At 38.1% G+C, this 24520-nt stretch overlaps 1 protein-coding gene across 1 annotated transcript in view; it reads right to left on the reverse strand.

The window, feature by feature from the left end:
- spon1a (spondin 1a) overlaps positions 1-24520 on the reverse strand; it is a 70465-nt gene that overhangs the window by 11803 nt on the left and 34142 nt on the right. The window lies entirely within an intron of this gene.

Raw genomic sequence — 24520 nt, forward strand, 5'->3', positions numbered from 1 at the left:
CTCTCTTTCTTTCTCTCAAGGCAGAGTATGATAAATGAGAACTGCTTGCACCTCCCTGCTGATGGAGCAATGGCATCAAAGCCTCATAAAATCTGTATAAATATTGCATTAATGGCTCACGGCAGGCAGGCCAGTTGTGACATATTGTGTGCAAAAGGGCGGACATTCTCATGTGTGCTATATCCCTCTCTTTCTCAGCTCTCTCTCTCTCTCTCTCTCTCTCTCTCTCACACACACACACACACACACACACCACACCTAACCACATATGCTGTCAGAAAGACAGACTTCAGGGAAACATCCTTTCAGCAGTGACAAAATAGCAGAGGGTATATATTCTCCTGAGCATTCGTCTGTATAATACAATAACATCTCTCTCTGGTATAAACCAATAATTTGTACAGAGATTTCTTCATCATGCACACAGTTACATATGTTATTAATTATCATCAATAATCATTTTTGCAGAAGCGTCACAAAAATTTACAGTGTAATATTTAATACATGGAGCCAAGATTGTTTCTAAAATCCCAGAAGATTTGTGGATGTTGTGGCTTGCTTGATTCAGTGTAAAAGTACCGCTGAAAGCATTACTAAAAGAATGAAAATCATCAGAAAATATGCACCAGGAGACCTCAGCTAGAGTACCTCATTTGCCTCTTCACAAAATCATTATGCCCGCTATTTATAACGTCACATTTATGCCATAATGAATCTTCTGCAATGCTGGTTGATGTTAGCTTGGGCATAAACTCTGATGAATAGAATATCATGCCTGCATTGTTTTCCATAGTAAAGTGAAAGTGATCTACTGTACAGAGCAGAATTGGTTGGTTGCATGATGAAGGAGTCTCAAGGCAGACCTAACCACAAAGCTCCTCCAGCCTTAAGCATTAAAAAAAAAGAAAAAAAAAAAGAACTGTGTTAGGATACTGCTCAACCCACAGGCCACCGGTTTATTATAGTCTACTGTACAAGATATGTTATGGTATGCAATGGCTCAAATACATGTTGCAGATTATAGACTTTATGAATCTTTAATTAGCCTCCATTCAAGTCCTGCAGGCTGACCTAATAGATGGAAACACATATGGGAGGCTGTATTCTCCTCAGTCATTTTGAATATAAGCCTGATTTTAGATAACAAGAGAGAATCAGAGATCATAGAGACAAAAAATTGACTTTCCATTTAGGGACCAATGTGGCTAAGGCTATGTTTCCTGTATGAGCAACAAGGCTTGCCTTGGCACCATTAAGTCTTGTAATTGTCATAACCCTAGTGCACTATCAAAAGATGATTACAGAGGGAACAATAACGCAATACCCATGCTCTCTAGTCTATTGTCCCTTAAAATAGATTGCCCAGGCTGGTTTAATCCACAGATTTGATGCAGGATACACAGAGTCAGAATTAAACAGCAGTGATTAAAACGCTGGGATATCACCATGTTTCCCTTGACCACTCTATCACATAAAGAGAAGAATACAGTCAGGTTCTTGGCAGCCAATGTGTTTTTCACAGCTTAGCTTTTAAATACCGCCGACCTCCCCACTTAACACTGCCAAAATGTGCCAAAATGTTTTGAGCCAAGACAATGGCTGAATGTAATGGCATGTGTTGTCTTCTACTAACTAGTATTGGAGTGTGAATATGATTCCAATGATTTTTATTCAAAGTACTGGTAATAATTCAACAATGCAACTCTAGTACAAGTTAAACTTAACACAGTCTTCTTTGTGTGTTGCTGCATGAATATGCAGGTGTGTGTGTGTATGTGTACTACTTCTCTGGGGGTACTCTGCTACAGCATCTCCCCACACTGAGGGATATTACTCTTTTCCTGCCTGAAGGGCAAGTCTCTGATCGGTCTAAAAGGCAACCTGCCACCAGGGGCTTTGGGCAAAATCAAACCAGTTTTCTACCTCTGCAGCTGCGAATGCCTCTGTACTGGTTGTGAGAGGTCACGGCTGGTGAGCTCAGGAGGAGAGAGCCAAGACTTTCTGTGTTATTCTGAAATGCCATCTGTCATTGTGAGAGTATCAAGGATCACATAATAGCTGCCTCCATCAAATCCTACTCCCACACTTTCACATCCAAATCTCTTTCCCCTTAAAATCTCATTATTCTCATCACACAAAAAATCTGTCTACTACTCTGCATGTGGGCCAGAATGATGTCATTCAAACGCACAACACTCAAAGTACGTAAAACATGCAGTCTGAACTCTAAGAACAAGGATGAGAGAAACAGAATGCTTTTATCAATGTCTTCTAGCAACATGCCATAATACAAGACCAGCCCCCCTCAGATTATCACACTACTGTTTCTTTCATATCAGTAACCATTAAATACATTAATAACAGCAGAGTCAGGAAGAGCGGAAGAAAACAGCACAATGGTTAGTAGTGACTTAAGATTTCATAAATACTGCAAGAATGAATATAAGTAAATGTTTTGGTGATCAAAAGCCCATCCAAGCTCAGATAGCTGTTCACAAAAGTATGCCCAGGATCCTTAAGGCTGGGGCTCAGAGACTCATGCACTGCCGTGCTCTCTGATAACGAACTTACAAAGCATCAATAGCCTACACTCCAGTCACTTTAAAATCCATTTGATTTAATTGATGATCTAATGATTCATCTTCCACTGCAAGCACCCCACTGCTATTTTCAATCTGGTTGTTGAGGAGAAAATGTATTAAGAACCATTTTTCTGAACCTTTCAATAGAAGGCACCATAATGCAGTTCCCACGATACTGCAGATAAAATGGGTGTGCGTTTAGTGAAAATGATCTTTCATAACAACTTGAAATGGTAATACATCTTCATGCCATAAACCATTCAGAATCTTGATAGTACTTCTTCAAGGTATTATAGAAAAAGAGATATTTTTTGACAACCTAGACTGTGGCAGTATTGCTCTGCTCTCCACTACACTTGTCCAAATGTATTGTGCTGTTCCGCATAATGAAGTACATGAATGTACCATTGGCTAATGCACATTAGCAAAATCAAATTATGCCACAGAAAGTTCAGAAAACTCTATGAGAATAGGTAAAATCAGACTTTTTTCTTGAAGCTACAGGACATGTAGTCATGCACCCCCATCCTACAGCACAAGTTTTGATAAAGTATAGGAATATAGTTGTTTTTGGTTTGTTTGATGGTTTTGTTGTTGTTGTTGTTTTGTTTTGTTTTGTTTATTTTATCTCCTTAGTTTCAAGTACCTTATCAACAATATGTGTCAATGTGTCTTTGTAAGTGTGTGAGTGTATTTGTGTGTGTGTGTCTTTAACACAGGTAATGATGAACCCTATTTGCAGAATGAGAAACAGTTTAAGCTGAGTGTGCATGTATGTGTTTTACTGAGCTTTATTTAACTGACTGACAGCGCATGTCTGCAATGCTACCTGAAAAAGGAATCATTTGTAAAGCCATCAGACTATAGAGGACATTTGAGTTAAAGATACCCAGAATGACAGAAAAAAAGTTATATTCATACAGATTTTTTTGGTATATTTTTGCACACTGCTTATCACCTTATTCACAGCTTCTCTGAAAAATAAGGCAAAACGCAGCTGATACAGATGTAATCAGAAGAATATACTTTTTAAAATGTCTTCTGTTTCATTCTGGGTATTTTCTGTGCACTCTTTCATTCTCTCAGTGAATGAAAGTGTAAAATTGAATCTCTATAATTCGGTCCCTGTCCCCTAAGTCATTACAGAGATACTGATAACTTTGCAATTCTTTTCTTGTATAGAATATATGTGCATTGATTAAGAGTGTTTGGGATTTTTCATTTTCTTGCATTATGGGTAATGGATACTTAATTCATGTAACAATTGTTGAAAATTAAATAAGAATGCCATGTTAACTGAGTCAGACCTGATCTGTATTTAGGTAAAAATAAATAAATAAATAAATAAATACATTTTAAAAAAAACCCACATAGCTGACTGCGTTCTCTGTCTTCTGTTTTGTACTTCAGTCATCAACTGTCTGCACATGCTGAGTACAGCACATGTTCCTTTACAACAGATTACACAAACACAAACATGTAGCTGTTCTTTTTATGAAAACTGAATATGATGAGACTGGAAAAAGGGTATATAAAAATGTTGTATATGTATATATGCCCATATACATATTTAAAAGACCTTTCCTAAACCAAAGTGCATTGGACAAGTGGAACAATGTATGTGTGTTTTTTAACTAGGAGTGCAGGGGATCATGTATCTCTGTGGAAACAGCTATAACAGCCAGTCCATTTAAGTATACTACACTCTGCCTCTAACTGATGGCTCCTAATGAAGAGGAAATAAAAGAGAAGAAAATTCTTCCCAACTGCTGGACACTTTCAGTATGGCCTGAAGGTAACTATCCATTTGGGATCTGAGTGGGTTTGGCACATTTAAACATGGAACTCAGTGAAGGTCAAAGTGATCTAAATACTGCTGTATTTGATGCATTTTGACACAAGACCTTCTTGATGTTATGAAAAATTCTCCACACTGTACCTCCTCTACTCCTCTGCTCTGCACTGTTTGGTTTGACGAGAGTAAAGCGTGAACCCTGACATCGAGCATTTGAACCATTCCAGCTTATTTTATTACATAGCATCGCTCCAGCGGCAATATTTTATACTGCATTCTAGTCTAGTCATTCTAGAAAGAGGAAAGTACATTAAATTCTCCTCCCTTGGCAGGAGGTACTTGAGAAATTACAACTCAAGGCATTCAAACTGTGTAACATGAACACCAGTGTTCTAAACAAAGGGAGGCAGAGAGAGAGAGAGAGAGAGAGAGAGAGAGAGAGAGAGAGAGAGAGAGAGAGAGAGAGAGGACATACATTAGATGATTACACAAGATGGAAAGAAAAAACAGGGGACACAGAGAGGACAACAAGGAGAGGCTATGAGAAGAAGGCCTAATGAAAGCCGGAAAGGGAAAGACTCTTGCCTGGGAAAAAGTGTTCACTGCAGTCTAGTCATCTAAATGGACAAACTATGATTACTGCCATTTCACACTGAAACGTTGCACTGAAATGGCACTTAACACCAGTAGTAACCCAGCCTCCAAATGCCTTTCCCTCCCCAGGGAGATGCAGCATTTTATCTCTGTGAAGTTCTGAGTACTAAGTGCTTTAATGCAGCAAAAGCTTCTTGGCAGGGAGAGTAAAGAATAAGTGATGTGACAAGAGAGCATTAATCAGAGGAAAAAGGACATCAATTGTACATGGTAAAAGGGGCACAGATGGGAGAAATGAATGAACGAACTAAACATTTCAGAACTCTTCACCAGACTTTTTTTTGCAAATGCTGGAAGTTTGAACATGTCACAAACAACACTAAAATTATGCATACCTAATTGGTATGGGAAAGCAATGTCTGTAAAAACATTTTGAGGCTGTTGTCAGTGAGTTTTTATTTTTTTATGTTAAAGCATACTGGTTATGATGTATAAAATTATAGGGTTAGTGCCTTAGCCTTCACAGCGCTATTGAGTTTTATGTAAATCAAGGACCAGTGGTTTACAATAAACAACCTATTAACAGAAAACATCATTGGTAAAGTTGTTCTCTGAGGTTAAAAAAACAAACAAACAAACAAACAAACAAAACACCATAAAATGGTCAGAATGACAGAATGGGGAGAAAGTTCAAGCTAGATGAAAATCATACAATGTTACACAGGAAACAAGAATAAGGATGAGTGAGAATACCAGCACTGTGATAAAAAAACGTTAAAAAGAGAAAAAAAATAAACAAATATGCAAAGATCTGGGGAGATCAAAACTGTCACATTAATTGCCAAATTGTTACTATAATGTTAAACTGTTACCAGGTAATAGTGAAATCCAAGATACTGATATTTTAAATGGCCACAGCAGAATTTAACAGATGAATGAATTCATCTGTTCAATTTGGCTATGACCAATTAAAATATCAAAGATTAATGAAGTACACTTTCTGATTTATATTACAATCAATCAGTGAATTCAGAAAAACAAAAGTGAACAAAACAAGTTTATCCTAAATTGCATTCCCACTGTTACGGAGTGCCATTTCGATGCTCACGTGTAATGCAGATTAAAAAAAAAAATGCATTACATAAAAATCAAGCTCACTTTGATACATCTTGGACCCAAGGTACCTTGACAAACAACAAAAATATCTTCATTATATAACTTGGGACACCAGAAATATCCCAGAGCATCCTGATTGTACTGGGACAAATTAACAGCAAAGGAATTACATAAGTCTTAAAATATATTACTGCAGTCACACGGATGTTACGCATGACCTGTCACAGCCAGCTATTTGTTTTCCTGAATACAGATCTCTAAACATGATAGGGAGAATATGCTAGTTCTATAGTAGTCAACAATGGTATGTCCATAATAGAGATCACAGAGAGTAACAAAACTCATTTGTGAGTCCCTGTTTCATTTGTTTCATCCTGACCACCATCCACTCCCCCAACTGAGTAATGACTTTGAAAAGGACACAAGAGGCATGCATGTCTTTACCAATTCAATTTTCTCACTCTTCCTTATCCATCTGTCCTCTGCAGGGCAAAACGTTTAAGGGAAAAATAAAAGTGGATTTAAATTACTTCTGTGGGAAGTGTGCTCAAAGTCTTATCCATGGTTATCCTCAGCATCTTGACTATGGAAATAATCCCATGTCTTTGACATAGCAGTTTCTGCAGACAAATCCTTGCCTATTCTCAGTCTCTTAACCATTGTTGATTCCAAATGTCTTTACCAGTTACCAATCCATTCACATGCAAAACCCTGGTGTATTTTTAGCATATCTCTTTCTAGTGTTACTGTGATATATTTCGGACCACCAAAAGACACAGTCAGTCAAGGCATTGTCACACTATTCCCTGAGGCTGGAATGTCTCTCTCTCTCTCTCTCTCTCTCTCTCTCTCTGTCTCTGTCACTGTCTCTCTGATGGTCAGGTGCCTACAGACTTGTAGGTATTGTTGTGTAAAAGTCTCCAAGTATGTTGCGGTGCTCAACAACACTGTAAAACCTGTGTGTGAAAAGACACAGAGATTGGCTCACTCACCTTCACTGAGGTGATTCTTTGGTGACAGGGATACTTAGAAGAAATAATAGGTATCTGAACAAAAAGTATGGTCTTTCAACATCTAAAGCGAGGATGTCCTAGCTGTGACTATCAGCAATATCTCAAGCGTGGCTACGTCCAGTAGCTTAATTATTCTCAACCGTAACTATTTACAATGTCAGAACCTTAGTTATCTCGAATGTCTTCACGACAGTCTTCACAATCCTATCCCTAGTAATTTAAAAAGTGCAAACCACAACAATTTTCAATGACTGCATATCTTAATTATGTATGCTGTCTTAACCAAAACACCATTAAAACTTAACCTGTCTGCAACTTCTATATACATGGTATATAATGACAAGTCTCATAATTAATTGTCACTCTCATTCATATGCCACTGCTGTCATTATCCTAATCATCTTACTGGTTTCATATTTAACATTCAGGTCAGGCGCTGGTACAATATATGCAGGCCATTTTAGCTTAAAAAAAAAAAAACTGTACAAGGTGAGAAATGTCAAATTCATAACATAAAATCAGCCTACAGCCCCTCTTTGGTTGGAATCGAAATCACTTGATTGGTAAAGAGCAGAGGGTCCATGATTGCAGCCTTCAAAATGGAGTCCCTTTTCCTACAGGTAAAACTGATCTGATCAGAGAACCCTCTCACTCCCTATATACAATCAGCTGCCCATTTCACTCATTGAAAAAAATGGGCAGCTCTCTAAGATCCTGTCTTTGTCTGAGCTTCCCTTGTTGGGATTGGTTATTTCAATTAGAAAATCTGCCCTTCACACTTTCATGGTGCCCCTGAGAGGAATATCAGCAGTATTAGTAGGCATTCATTTTAATAGAATTTTGAATATCTCAGCAAAGCAAGTCTTCCCATCAATTTTCATAAAGCAGGAGAAGATTGAGAGTTTACATAGAAATTCATGCCTCATTCATAACCTCAAAAGGCAGTTTGACCATTTGATTATACTTTAATTTACTAGAAGCCACGCAGACAGATGTTTCTAAGGGTCACTTTGAAAGGTAGGTATCACAAAATGGATTCATAGTGGAAACAAATAAGCAACTCATGCAAAGAAAGGAAATGGTAAAAGAATACAGTGACACCCATCTCATGTATAACTGTAGAAAAGCTATATATAAAGATATTTTAAAGCTTAGACTGTATAGTTTTGTAAGCATATCTGTGACTGAACCACTGTCACTGCAGATATCTTTTCATTAGTATACAACCACACTGCAAACAACAAAAAGCCATATATTAACTAAGCAGTCAATTTAAACAGTTTCCCTCAACTTTGTCATTAAGGCTAATGGCCAGTATAGCAGGGATTTATTGACTAGATCACACATTTCATCACAGATCATTACCTTCTTGTGTTATCTGTAGACACAATATACATTACTCAATTACATATTGGAGTCAGAGCTTGCTTCCACTTGTATGCTTTATAAAGGGTTTTTTGTACCTTTTTCTCCCAAAAATGCAATTTCCAGTACTCTCATATTTTTTCAGCATGGCACAGTCCCAACACCAATGTGGAAGGTTGAGGACTGGTGCATATGTCCTCTGACACAAAGTCTACCACAACTTTTTTTCATCTGTCAGAGTACAAATGTCTCAATGGGAACAGTGTGAGTGAAACCCCACATTATTCCCTTGCATTCGCCTGTAACTGTACAGATGCCCCACCAACATGAAAAGATGCTGAATGAGCCTCCCCTGGTGTGTGAGAAAGTAGATAGAATACGCTAGTTTAAACATTACCAAGACGTCAGCCTTTATCTCAGAGGAGATAAAATAAGAAATGAACGCTATTGAAATTGTCTTTAACAAGAACCGGGGGGGGGGGGGGGGGGGGGGTTAAGTTGGGGGTGCAGTTTGACTCCACAAACACTTACTGACCTGTCCTTGATGCATTTACTTGTATTCTAAGTCCATCCTGTATGAAAAAAAAAAACCTTTCTAGATCACTCACAATCACTTGAAAATGTAAGAAGTCTACCCTGTCTGTCAGCAAAATATTCCTGTTTCATCTCCATAAACATAAGGTATTGTTGATCAGAGATTAAGAGGTGATAGGGTAATGAGAAGTGCAGGAACGTTGCATGCATATTTTGTAAATGATCTCTTCAGAAATTTCTAAAGCACAGGATGGCTTATGTTCCAAAGCTGTTGAATCAGCAGAAAAGTTAGGCCTCACCCCAAAAGCCCCGTGGGCATTTTGGTTTGCAGAAATGGGAAGAGTTCAATGCTTGGGCACGGTATTCAGGGGCACATAAATTTTCTGTCCCAATGCAGATGCTGTTGAGGTAAGTGAACTAATGTGATGAAAAATGCATTAGCCATCCACTGCACATTGGGATGGATGTTCACATTACTGTACTTTTATGTTTCAAAGTAAATTATGACAACAGGCCCATTAAGTACCAAGGGCTTTTGAACTGAACAGCGTCTATGACACTCAGTAAATCTTATAACCTAAAGCTTCATGAATTTTTAAAGAAACGTAGATTACATTTACATTTATTCATTTAGCTCATGCTGTTCGCAAGAATCACTAACTAACAGATATATACATTTTCTGTCTCAAGAACTGCAAACCTCTAAATCAACCTTGGGGACTATAAATAAATCTTACATACATGTCCACCAAAAATTTGCATCACTTCAGAGTGAATCGTTACACCATGATGTGCTTACCACATCTGAAACATGTACATTATCCAAATCAAAGTGAACTGAACTCCACAGGGAAAAAGGAGATGAGCACAACAAAATCCCTCATTCAAAACGAACTTTCGAGACTATGTCAGATCAACAGTACTGCACACACTCATAACCTTAATTAGAGCTGATGACAGAGAGCTTTGCAACTGAACCTCCACCTGCAAAATAACAGGACATATTCATATAAAGCTATCCACCAATTAATTTTAAAGGTTGACTGGCATTTCTTCCTGCTAACGTATTTAACAGGAAACAATAGCAAATCCATAATCCCATAGTTTTTTTTGTTTATTTGTTTTCTGTTATTCAAATGACAGCTATGGGAAAGGGAAAGTCGTGCGAGGAGCTCATTAAGATGAAAGCTAAAACAGGTGCCATTCTAGCCACATCTCAATAAGAGTCAAAATTAGTTAATAATCAAAGAGCCCGCCTACCCAGTCCATTACTACTCAACAATTCACAGCATGAATAAGTATTAAGCGACAAGTTTACATTTTTCATTTTTTGAACATTTATTTAACATGAGCAAAACAGGCTGTTGTAAAAAAAATGGAATATCTATTAATAAATATTATAAACAGCTAAAAAGTGAAGCAATAAAATTAACAAACCAAACAGGGAGAGGTAAATCACCTTTTTCAGATGCCATTGGGATGTAAAACAATGCACATCTTATTTACATAATATAAAGCACTTGTGAAAAGTTCTCATTAAGTCGTTGCCAAGTGAAATAACAGAAGCACTGGATGCATCTAATTTGTCTGATGTTATTTCTGTACTGTGTCTGGTTCATCATTAATCAATGCCAGCAGACACAAGAGAGAGATTGACCAAGCCATCAGGAACGGTGTTACCCATGGGAATGAAATGTGTACATGATTAAAATATGCCTTTCAATAAGGCACCAGCTGTTTCAAGTTAATTATCCCAATGTAGAATAGCGCTTATGTTAAATGTATATCTATATATACATATGCCAAGTGTTATTTTCTCTTAAATTTTGTCTTTGTTACAAAGCAATGCTTCTGAAGTAGCAAACATTTTACTGGTGGTGATAGTAATAGAATGCAAATGCATGTTGTAATGATTGTTCATGGATAAGATAATTGAAACAAGCTAAGTAAACAAGGCTTTTCAGATCATAGAGGAAAATCGTACATTAAAAAATGAATACAATTCAAAAATAAACATAAGTGCGAGTATCATTAGTTTGAGCATGACAAAACCACACACAGCAAACATTCTACCGCTCACTATATTGTTATGATTTCAGTTGCTTTACTATTATATGCAAAAGTTTCTATGCCGAGAATATCCTGAGAAATTATATCCTCTTCTAGAGATCACAAAGCCTTAATCTCTCTTTATGTAACCTTCATTGACAAATGTGGACCATCTGGTAGCTCTCCAAATGAATTGTCTGTGCCTTTCCCCCCCCTTTTATATCTGTGTGTGTGCGTGTGTGTGTGTGTGCATGTGTGTGTGTGTGTGTGCACATCTTTGTGAGAAAGAGACTAAATGTCATTTTTTCATCTGCGTTTTTTTCAGCCTCATCCACATTTTGGCATGCATTCACTAACAGAGGATCTCTTCTGAACAGAATATCTCTTCTGAATATTTAAGTCCATACTAAGCTTAATTAGTTATTATACAGCTACTTAATGTATATTTTAGTGTGTTCTTGACCCACTAAATAGTGACAGAAGAGACTGAGAACCCGGTATCTCGGTTCAGACTCATAGCTCAGGGATCTTTCATTGTTAAAGAATTGGCCTGTCATAGAAAAGCTGAGGAGATCAGCCATGAAATTGATTGAACTGGGAAAATGTAGACTGGTTTAAATAACACCTCACCAGTTGTAGTTGTGGCTTTAGGATCAAAGCTGTTAGCTCTGTGATGAGCATGAGACAGGATTTGGGGAGAGATGAATTTTATGCTTTTTTCAGTGTTAATTACATTTTGTTATTTGAAAAAAAAAAATGTCTTGAGTCTAAACTGAGATACCTTTCTAGTCTCTCTCTCTGTTATGAATTCTTCAGCATTTTGTTTTGGGTTTCTCCTTTTTTCCTGTATTGACAGTAAGTAATGGTGGACAGTTTTAGACATTAATTCCATTAATCAGCAAGTCCTTTTTGTGGAACATTGAATTTGTCTGACTAATATTTAATTAGCACGAAAGAGCCAAGAGGGGAGAAGAGAGATGCCTTGACAAACACAAAAAAGACTCAACAAGGCTTTGTGTACAGCTCCACCAGAGTGGGATGGGTTTGTCTGATGGGAGGGTGTTTAATTGGCACTCTACTGCCAGTTATCTTGTGTGATACTCAGAGATGTGCATAGCCAGGCATGTCTCTTCTCCTCTCAATATTAATCTGTTTCAGTTTTGCTGTGCTTAATTAGTCAAACATATCGGAATACATGCAGTGCAGCATAAAATCTTAGTGCCTCTGTGAGTCTGAGTGTAATAAGTACTGTTGGAGCACAAAGCGTTTTATGGATGGATGGCATTGGACAATAATGTACATATAGCTGCGAACTGAGCTTTTTACTGTAAATGAGGTCTAGTTGAATCTAAAATAAGCCTCTGGGCATACCATATTTTATGTTGCCATAGAAATATATTCCACCTGTGAAAAATTCACATTCACAAGCAATGACACATTCATCTGACCCAGACAACCCAATGCCATGGAGAAGTCCCAGATGTCACCAGCTGAGTGTTTTAATTGCTTTGACCTTTTGATATATCTTCGACATTAATAATATGACTCATACTTGATTAACTCTGTCAACCTTTGCCACCAGTGTTATATGAGGCAAGTCTCTACACAGGTTCAGGGGTCAATTAGAATGCATTGAGGGAGAGAGGACAAAATTGAAGCAAACTGTAAAAAGGCGAGAGGGGAGAGGGAGAAAAAAAAAAAATCAGTCTGAGGAGCACGTCTTCGTTTACACTAAAGGAAAGGTGAATGGAGTGTGAAGTCAACCTTGCATTGTGTCATGTCAGGAGAACCCAACAGCAAAGCTAAGCCAGAGATAAGCCAAACTTGGCACTTGTTTACTGCTCAAAGATGTATTATGGACGTAATTAGGAATATTGCTACAGTCCTGGTCCATCAACCAACATGCCTTTTTGAAAAGAGGAATTTAGAGTTTCAGATAAACCATCTCCTTGAGTTGAAAGACAAAGTTACAACTTCTTTATGCTTCCTTTCCTCTAATCCTCTGCTTATTCTGAGACGCACATTTACTCATCACCTTTGGCAAAGTGCTTTGTAAATTCACAAGGACTTGCATGTACTTAACATGATACTACATGTCTGCCCCTTCTCTCTCACTCTATAATACTGAACACTGATGGATCAAAATCTTTGTGTATTACTTACAACCCTGCCTTTCATGAAACTAGTAGAGAGATCTACAAGGGCTACATCCATCATGGTGTCAGCTGAATGATCAGTGTGAAAGTTATTTTTCCTGACTGGTTCTGTTCCCAGCTGTGAAGTTCAGGAGAAATCTCTTTTCTATGATATTATCTGTTACAAGATGTCACACAGCGTTTGAGCTCTGTTACCTGCTTCTGGCCTGTATATGGAAACTATCAAAAGAAATTCTTGTACATTATCAACATGTACTCAATTGTATTCCACTTTCACGATAAACAGAGTATTGTTGTTTCTGAATAAAAACAGACATACCAGACTAAAGACAAAAATTGTACATTTCACACTTATGTTTTCACATGTCCTCCTGAGATGTTAACCAAATCGCTTCTGCTGTGAAGGGTGAAAGATAATTGTATTTTACTTTTTTAAATTTTCACTAACATCAGTAAAATGAAAAGGACCATTTTGTCACAAGCTCAGCAAAAACTAACAGAAACAAGAAAATGATTCTTCTTATAAATATCTTCCACTCCAACAAACCTAAACCTCTTTTGATTAAAGCACATGCTATTTTTGCATCTTTTTAATGACTTGTTTGGACAATGTCCCAATTAAAGTTCTATCAAAATCCAAAAATCTTTTAATCTTCTTGTTTTTCTCTGAAATGCTTGTGCAGGCAGTTAAATGCAAACTGGTGGAGCTCCACTGATAATTCATGCCTCTATCTTATTATTCATGAAATCCACAAAGTTTCCGTAGTAATTTGTCCTTTGTCCTGTGTTCTATGGCCTGTGATTCATGCAAAGCTAAACAGCAAGTGCAACATTGCATCTTGCAGTCCACCTCTGCATGCTGAGGAGTTTTTACTGAGTACTACTGAGCATCCTGAAGCATTTAGATTGAGTACTGTGTTTTCTACAAGATAGGTATTTATTATTATTATTATTATTATTATTATTCCATTAAGGGACATAAACCCTAAGATATCTAATCAAACATTTAATCTATTATCCCTGTCTTACTAACAATTCTTTATCTGTAGTCCAGTGCTCATGCTTTGAAAACAGAATGAAATTTGGGTTGTTAATGGTGAATTTTTCAAGAGAGAGGAAGGCAGACAGAAGTTTGGCTGATGACTGAGAATTTGGTGACAAAGCGTCCAGTTTACTGTTTTTTTTTTTCTTCTTTTTTTTTCTTTTTTTTTGTCACATCATTAAAAAGAAACCACAGGCATTTCAAGGTTACATTCAGTCATTCTGCCTCTCTGGGCGAGCATTTCAGTTTCAGAGGAGACATCAGCTTTGCACAGTCACATACGGTATGAGGTTGGCACCACAGAGAGGGGGAGAACGGCAGGGTTCAGGAGCATTCTGGGGATACACTAAATCTGTCACTGCTATACTTCTGAATGAGATGAGGCCAACATTAGTGGGCACATAGCAGCAATAGCAGCTTTATGTAAGCACAGACAGGTTGGCCTGACTCTAACAGGCAGCCTGCTGCAGCTGGTGAAAGTGAAAAGCTGCCTTTTGGGACTCCATGCATACTCTCTGAAGAGGCTGGGTGTATTACAGTGGAAGATATGGGGATAAAAGGATAAGTGCAGCATGACAGACAGATAAGCAGATGGCCATTTCATCTGAGAGATTGAGAACTCCCAACTGTGGGCACAATAAAGAAAAACACGGATCCAGTGACTTCAACAAATTCTAGCTGCTGTTTGATAAATGCTGCCTAAAAGACATCTTATTAGTGCACTAAAAATAATTAAATGTGACTACCTGAAAATAAAATTTGGCCTTTGCCGTCAGAAACCAATAAACAGTCTAACCTTAAGGCTTACCACAGGGTTTCAATTGAGGTCAAAACATTAGTAATCCCATGATTGTGAGGCTAGTATGAAATATGACTCCTGCTGAACAAGCTTTAGCTGGATGGAGTCTTCCTTGAAGGTGCTCTTTGTAAGCGTCATATGTTCATTTAGAACAGCAGATGGGTAGAACATGAGGGTACTCTGTGTTTGACTGGAGGACCTGGCAGAAACTGAAACTTCTGTTTTATATTTTACTGTCAGCAGGCATCTTGCAGAGTATTATACTATAAGATTGTTGGATGTACTGTACTGTGGTGTGCTTCGGAGGAATCATTCAGATGTTAAAGAATGGATTGTGTGAGTGGAAATTGTTTGCTTAAAGGGATGACGATATGATAAACAATTATTAAGGTAGAGTCATCTTAATGAGTACTCAAAATCAGTTGTCATGTAATGTGGCTAATTGTTTGTTTTTTATTTCTTTCTTTCCTTTTTTTTTTTTTTTTTTGGTACAACAATGTTTAGATGAAATTAACAAGAGATTCTGACATGCTAGGAATGCTTATAGAATAACTGCTTTCATCCATTCACCACTGTTTGTCATAGTCTGTCAGGCCTGTCTGTGAGCTGCTAGTTCAAGCTTACTAACCTGTGACATTCCATGACTAGTCATACTAAAATATTGTAAACTTTCCTCTATTAATTTCAAAAGAAGATTCTACTTGCAAAAATATGGCTCAATGTTTGAAGTTCCTGTTAGACTCCAATCAAACCTTTAAATTAAACATTCTTAAGTCTTCTCTTGCACTTTTGTAGCCCCAGCCCACCTAGAAACAGCACTGTTTCAAGCTGTATCTGTCTGTCACTCTCTTACTTCCTTCAACTTTTCTTGCACTTGGATCTGGTCTGATATTAAATTTAGCTGTAGCACTTATTGCCACAGACAGTTCCTTAATGGCTACATCCATGGTTTGTATTCTGCCTCTCTTAGAAGTCACTCTAGATAAAAGCATCTGCTGAATGAATAAATGTAATGTAAATGAAGTAATATCATTAACAAATATCTAAAATATCTGCGAAGTAAAAAAAATAATAATTGGCAGAAATAATACAATTTCCTCTCGCAGAGCAGATGAATTCATAAATTAAGATTCATACTGTCCAGGTGGTGGAAAATGTAATGAAGCACCATGTGCAGTGTTTGATTTAGCATATCTAATTCTTCATTTGAGGAAGGTGTTTAACTAGTATAATTACCAAGTTGGATTGGTGGGCAGGCAGAAAGAGTGTTAATATGTTGAAATATCACCTCCATGGTCATGTAACTGCCATAATGATGGTGATGAGTGTGGGGCTTGTCTTAATGCTCTCTGTCTTTTCTGCTCAGTGGGTCTTCAGAGCGTTGCCTCATTTACCATGTCATCTCAGACACCATTTCAAATCCAAAACAATTACCCTGTCTTCTAATAACTGTCAAAACAGAGCAGGGCTGAGTGGACTAACAAGCATTCACTGGCAAATTGCATCATGTCTCTTGGCTATGTACAGCAAAAATGATGGGCCATGTTTAATTCAAAATGTCGTCAGATTCTTTCTTCAGCGACACTAACGGTATGGTTAGAGTAGGAAATGGCTTTTGAGGTAGCCAATGAAATACACACTTGTGTGTTTTGTACTTTTATACTGTGCAGTCTTCTTAGAACTTAAGACTCATAAAATCAGCATCAGTGCATTACTGAAGTATCTGGAGGTATCGCTCGACTGGGATACTCGAAAGGATAAGGGAGCCCAATTATTCTGGTCTGCCCAGGAGAAAATTTCATTATGTATTTGGTGGATGTTGTTGAGATCCTGTGGTATCATCAAATAAATTGGCCACTGTCTTGCAAAATATTTCCCAGTTTGACAGCAACTGCGATGAGTGAAGACAGGTGCCAGTCCAAATCATGAGAACTGATGTGCTTGTGGGACTTGGGGGACATCATGGAAGTAGGACTATGGGCTATGACCACTTTAGAGCATGTCCACAAATGTGAAAGGACAAGTCTATGCAGTTAATAGCCATTATAAACAAGGTGCCAAGGAAGAGGTTTGTCACTCCTCAGGTAGAGATTGTGCCTCACCAAGCAACAACAGCTGGAGCCTTAGTCTTTTTTTGCAGCACAGCAGATTCCCAGCTGCACACCCCAGAGTTAATCATCATGCTAAAAAGATCATTAGCACTAATTACCATGCAAATACCTCTGTTATTTATTCACCCCCATTAATATTAGCAGCAAAGCTTCTTTGAGGAGAGCACGCACTGTTATTATGTGGATTAGCCATTTAGAATGCTCTCATTCATTTGTTGAAATGACATGGATTTATGGAAAGGCAAGGCTGAACTTGAGGGCTTGATCATATTCTGTACAATGTGATGATGAGCAATTGCTAAATATGAGTGGAGGCAGGACCATAGGTGTAATCTGCCTAGGTGCCATCATGTAATCATCAGCAGTGAAAAAATATCACACAGTTGCAATGTATTTACAGCGATAATAGGCTCCACAACTATCATTCAGTCCACAATACTAGATTCATGGTCCAGGGAACCTTTCCTGTTTGACAAGATTATATCCATTATTCCAGTTAAAGAGGACGTTCTTACTCCAAAATTTGAAAAAAAGGAAAAGGGGATAATAGTTCAAATTGCCAGAAATGAGCTCAGAGCAGCATTTAATTCACAAAGTACATCCACGGAGCACAGCCAAACTGCTAAATTCCCTTAGATTCCATAATTAAATCAAATAAAGTTCAACTTAGCTCACAGGCCTTCATTATTTTCCTGAGTGAAACTGACATAACACACACACACACACACACACTTCTCTGTGTATGCTGACAACAATTTCTCTCTCTCTCTCTCTAAAAAACACAAACTAATGAGAGACATCTAATAATGAGTCAAAATTCAGCTGAGGCATGGTTAGATGATGGCTGCTTAAACCATACACGGCTATCAGACATTAATTAATGTATACGGTGGTATTTGTAATTCATTCCTTCCTAGTGGGGGAGCAATACCTCAAAGTAGTGTACAGAGAAAGCAGCTCATAAATCTCTCTTGAAAAAAGGGGCATGTTTTCCTCAAATTGGTCAGGACGTGACAAAGGAAAATGTACCCATTTCTAAAGCGATAAGTTATGGAGGAATGCTTCAGCTTTCTCTAGGGGGGAATTTTCTATTGATTTGCTGACCGCAGTTTTCCTGGGTGGCTGAAAAAAAGCCTCGGTATGAAGCCACACAGAGAGCACAGTGTCTCACAGGGCCCAGTGCACTCATTCATCAGGGCAGAACAGGTGACAATACAGCAAAAGAGTTTAAAGAGAGGTGGGAAGGGTATTAGCTCCTAGTTGTAGTAGTTGGCACCAATGACCCAATTTCAACAATCTATCTATATCTCTCTATTTTTTCTTGTCTCTCCCCTTTGTTCTTTAAGCAGGTCAGTGTTTCTAATGGTCTTGTGATTCAGGGTGTGAGCGGTGGTGATCTGCGTTTTAATGGAGTAACTTCTTTCATCCCACAGACAGTGTAGACATCTGTCAACTCCCATTCCACACCTCATCACAGGTTTGCTTAAGAATATACATCCTTGTTCGGGAATCTTTGAAAATTGGAAATGTAACATGCATAGCAATTTTTCTGTGTTAAATTAAATCTCAATTAGTGGAACATTATAGCACTTAAAGTTTATTTAACAGTGTTGAAATTGCTGTGTGTCCCAGAGAATGTGAATACCACATTTTGTGCATCAAACTGTCTTGTTAATGGTACAAACACACATATTATAACTGAAATGTATAACAACTTCCACTCAACATAAGATGAAGACACTCAGAGCAGAAGCTGTAGAATATCTTCCTGAATACTCTTCTGGCAGTAATTCTTACCATATGTACCAAAACTACACTTATAAAGATAAACAGATTTCTGGATATGAGTGTCCATATGGCTATAAATTGCTATTTCTATGAAGCCTGACTTCTAAATACCCAGAGGCATAATTATGCTGATCATATAACTATGGTATGTGTTGAGCATACGGTTTGTTAAAAACATGTACTTAGAGCAGCCAAGTTGCATTCATTTTTAAGAGAATGTTGTTTTTTTTTCAGATCTGTAAATGTTTTAATGAATGAGAAGCAGTCAGTTCATTAGGTCTCCATTTAAGATCTTTTTTTTTGTTGTTGTTGTTGTTTGTTTGTTTCCTTGAAGAATATTTCCAGTAATTTAAGGTTTCTGGAGATAAAACTATCTCAGGCAGTATAGTTTTACCAAATTACTTATGTTTGTGGGGCAGCTCTCACATTCTCAAAAGACCTTCCTTGTAATCTCCTCTGAGTGGCTCATGGTCCCAGAGAGTAATGGTTTCATGGTTTGTAACATTGGCCCCTCACTGACTCCTGGCCTTATTACTCTCCTTAGGGGTTCCGTCCCATCTCTCTCAATCATGAGCTCCCTCTGCCTAATGTCCTCTTCTCTGCTCCAATTAGGTCAGCTTTCCCAGGTGTCAGCAGTCACTGTACACAACACTGCTCTGACAATGTCTTCTGCTCTGTTCAGCTCGCTCACTGTGCTGCTGTCTAAACTTAGCAACAGCTCACCCACCAAAACAGTTTTCCTTCACAGAATATCACGAGCAGTATCACGAGCATAGTCCTCACTCATCGATACCCAGGGATAAGAAATGGGATAGAGTAGTGTTGGAAGGATATGTCTCACACTATCAACACGTTCATTCAATCAGAGTTCACCACAATTGCTTTTAATCAAATCTCATGCACCCAGCTGAAGTGTACGTTGTTCATATCTGTTAAATGGATCAGATTACCCTGTGGAAATACATAATAATCAACTTCCAAAAAGGTAGAGCGAACCCAAGACACTGAGAGAAAATACTAATACCTAAGACCTCCACCTGTGCAGACATTTCCTTCAATTGCTTGTATTTCTACCTACACAATGTGCTCACAATGTTATGTCTGGGATGTAAACAATAATACAGTTGAGTGATATTCTCCAGAGTCGATGGAATTTGTAGGAGCAGATGTCTAGGAGGGCTTGATGGCTTTGTAAAAACACCATTGTTAATGCTTAATTGACAGGCATTGTTTCTATGGCTTTGTCTTTCAGCAGACGGCCCCATGTTGCATTTGGCTCTTACAACATTTTGGCTGATTGGAAAAACTGCAATTATCATCATAAAATTACCTGAGCTTCCATTAACCTCATAATTAACTGTCTTGTGAGCCACAGTCATAAATGCTTGCAAGCCTAAGAGAGGGTAGTAAATTTTCAGTTGATTAAAGAATGAGAAAAAGGAAGTATGCCTGCTAGTATAGCCTTCCTCGCCATTTCCATTTACTGGCTTACATAACCATTCAACAAAGATAATGGAAATGAGTGGAAACAATCATGGGAAAACCTAACAAATTAGACCGTGGAGATAAACAAAGCACCACTGGCCATTTGGAAAATCTTATTAGTATAAGAGAGCAAAGCACTAATTAACAAGTGTTTGTTGGTCACCCTTATTTGAGTTCATCATTCACAAAACTAGAACACTACCCCAAAATACAGGAGCTATCTTGTATGTCGGTTAGGCACAGTCATGTCTGTTCCATCATCATCAAGCTTCTATTTTACTATTATCTGCAGAACATGTCCATGAGCAGAGGAGGTGTTTCTACCTCACAGCTCCATAAATACCTTTCCCTGTGCACCAGAAACACCACAGAAATGGAGAACAAAAGGAGAGAGATAATTGTGCACTCGAGGCCTACGATGAGTCTGAGAGCACACCATGTACTTAGTGGTGTACAATGAGCCAGATGGGAATTTCTTCATACAAGAAGTGGAAAAATATGGACAAAGCTCCTTTAAGGGTCCTGTAATGTAATGGTTTACACAGGTAATGGAAAACTCAGTTTGCAGTAATGTTGTCTGAGAGAGACATGTCATTTCAGAGAAATTACAGGAAAAAATACAAGAAATTGCATGCAGTATTCTAACAAGAATGAAGTTTAGAAATAAATGAGCACTGGATGTTGTGCTCATCTGAATATACCTTTAAGACTATTTAATGGCTGCAAAATTCAATCAATTTGACTGTTCTCACTCAGATTGCATATAGGTTGCATGGTTTGGATTTTGTACAACTGTGGCCCAAATCATAACCCAAAAAAAAAAAAATCCATGTGTTTTTTGCTGACTCAATGCGTTTTTTGCTGTTCACACCACCTTATGCACATCCGATTTGTGACATATAAGGGAAAATTTCATAATTGGGTCACTCCTAGCTGCAGTGTGAAAGTAGACTTGGATTCCTCCTCCTGTACCCTCCCTCCACTTCCACATATAAATCACTGAACTAGGGTGTAGTCCTTCTAAGCCCTTAGAAATAGTCTAACCCTGACTTAGCTCACCATAAAAGGGGCTTCAACAGCGACGTTACCTCTGGGATTTGAAAAAAAAAGCAGACACATGGTGAGCACTCTCTAAACTCTGTGTCACACTCTTTAATTAAAGTGATGTCTTCTTCTCACTGTAGTGCCTGTCGTCTCTACCTGCTGTGTGCACCTGTGTTAAACAGCCAATGCAATAACGTCTCAAATAATGACGGTCAAGCGTATTAAACACAATACACCAGCAAATTCACCCATTTGTATGAAGTTTGCCACTATTTGTTCTTGCGCCTTCTTCATCTTATTTTGTTATTCCTGCCCACAACAGTAAACCCTCCCTAATGGAACCCAAAACTGTGTAATACACAGTTCAATATACAATATAACTGTATAATATTATTAATTCGCAACTCTAGCAGGTAAACATTTTAAGACAGAAAATGTCTGTGCAACATCTTTGTAAACCAGCTTCTCACTTATTGCTCAAATTCAACGAAAACACCAGCAAACCCATATTTTTCAATTTTAACCCATGATAATTGACACTCCCCGAGGAATGCTCACAACTGCATATTAACTTGATTATTAATACCAAAATCCACAACTCTGCGTGACATCTTGTAAATCAGCTTATCTCACTTGTACTCACAGGGTTCACAAATACCAGAAAACCAGCAAAGCTTTAGAGGCCATTAAACTGCCCTTTAAATACAAGGAAGAGACGCAGTAACTGAATACAGTGCAAAATGAAAGAAAACATGTTTACAAGGTTTATCATGTATATTAAGCAGATGACCCTGCCATTCTTGTTGACATGCTAGATTGAGTTTGGGCCATGAACGTAATTCTGGCGTAATTATCAAGTAAAAGATACACCACTCATGCAGTATGGGAGTGAAAGATCTTTCATTACAGCAGAACATAATCAAGACTGGGAGAGGGCTGGGAATGTTTTGGGGGTGTTTTTTTTACGCTTATCTGAAAAAGCGACAAGCTCCTTTGTGTGTACATGCATGCGTGCCTGCATGTGTGTGCGCATGCATTAGAAGTTGGGCATGCATTTAAGTGGTATGTTTGGGTGACAAACAAGTGGATCCAAGCTATCAAGCTGTCAGTCAGTGAATCTGTATTAAATCTTTGCAATGAATGTGTCTGAAAGAAAATCATTGGTGTGTCATCTTTTGGTGATAAACAAAGCTGGTTCAAAGCTATAATTTATATTTTCTGGATTGAAGCAGTCGCTTTTTGAATCTGTATATAAGTTATGCACTGATTTCCTCTTTGTTTGACCTCGGCCCCTACAACACTTTCTGAAGGTGGAAGTAGATTCCAAGGAGAACACTACAACTACATGAGCAAATAAATCAGATGCAGATTGCTTTGAATAAAGACCTTCAGATAGGACAGCTCTTCAGCACAGGAGAATGATGCCAGGTATGGACCACTACAGTAAACAAATTTATGATTTATGAGGGAAAGCTCATGAATTAACCATAATCTGGCTACACAATTCAGCTTCATAGTGTTTACAGGGCCACCATGGTTATGAAGATCTTAAAGAGGAGAAGAAGAGCACACATGCACACAAAATAATTACTATGCTCTTTCTCATGAGTGAACTGTCACCAATCACGTAGAGCTACACGGTCTGCTCCAAGAGCTGTATTCAAAAAGCATTCAATGTATGCAGATTCTACATGGACTGCCTGCTGTCTCTCATGTGATTTAAACAAAGTTCTTGTTCACTGTGTGCATGAATCTATGTGTGTGTGTGCGTGTATGTGTGTGTGTGTGTGTATGTTAGGGGTGGGCGGTATTTCAGTATTAAAGTTGTCAAAGGTACTACATCAAGCCACCACATGAAATTTGGTAACACCGTCAATATTGGGATATTTCCCAGAATTTCGGCTGTCAGAAAATTGATTGGTGTAGATAACGATTGCATCAGAACATCTGTAAAGCGAAGTGATACATAATAGTAAAACATCCCAGTGCTGTTATACTCAATATCAGCACTCATAGAATGCCCAATCAAATTACTCGGTCGGAATTAATGGTAAGCCTAGTTTAAAACCTAATAGTACATTTCAACAGCTGCGAATTGAGGTCAAATGTGTGCGAAATTCACGCTGATGTTGCGAAATCAGTGCGAATTTGCAGAAGCATGTGAAACTGAGATGGCGAATTCTCAACTTTATGCAAATGAGAACCACACAAGAACTAATCAATTCAGGGTGTGATGTGTTTGGTGCATGACATTCTCTAGAGAGGCAGGAGTAACAAAAAAAGTCTGGCCAAGATGGCAGAGGCTAAATGCTACATTTCGCATGAAAACATGTATATGACTGAAAGATGTATGGGCAACCATTTGCATCTCCATCAATACAGGTTGTTGTTCACATGTTACATGAACTTACTTAGGGCCAGAGCAGAGCTTGCTGAGGAGTAGTGGTGGACAATTCGATTCATTTTAGTGAATCAATTCTTTCCAACAGTCCGAGAACGGAAACCGGGGTTTTTTCGGGTTTTCTAGTGTTTATTCTTGCACTTCCAGTATATTTCCTCCTCCTTAGCGCACTTGCTGAAGCTTTACGTTGAATGCAAAAGGCTGTGTACAAATCTAATGTTGATAAAATAATTACAAAAACTTTGCATAATGTCAATAAAGCTATTTATTTCTTCTTTGCTAATGTTCCCTTTATATTTAAATTTCAAAATGGTCGATTAAATCAATGTATCGATAATTGTGCATAGCCTAAAACATGTCAGTTTAACATCATACAATTACATGTGTCAGGGTTCCTGCGTGACCTGCTCTCTATTGTGCCCCTGCTGGTCAGGTCTGGTGACAGCTGTCATTTGTTTTTGGTTTTGTCATGTGCTTTTGTTTATTTTGGTCTTCCATGTGCCCTGGCCCCGCCCCTCACTTATTGTGCTCACCTGTGTCTCGTTGAAGTAGTATTAGTCTGTCTATTTAAACCCTGCCTGTTCTACCCTTTGTTTGTCAGTTCGTACCGCCTTCCACAGTGTGTCGTCCTAGCCTTTTGTTATCC

This window comes from Chanos chanos, chromosome 2 (assembly GCF_902362185.1).
Source record: "Chanos chanos chromosome 2, fChaCha1.1, whole genome shotgun sequence".
NCBI classification, from domain to species: Eukaryota; Metazoa; Chordata; class Actinopteri; order Gonorynchiformes; family Chanidae; genus Chanos; species Chanos chanos.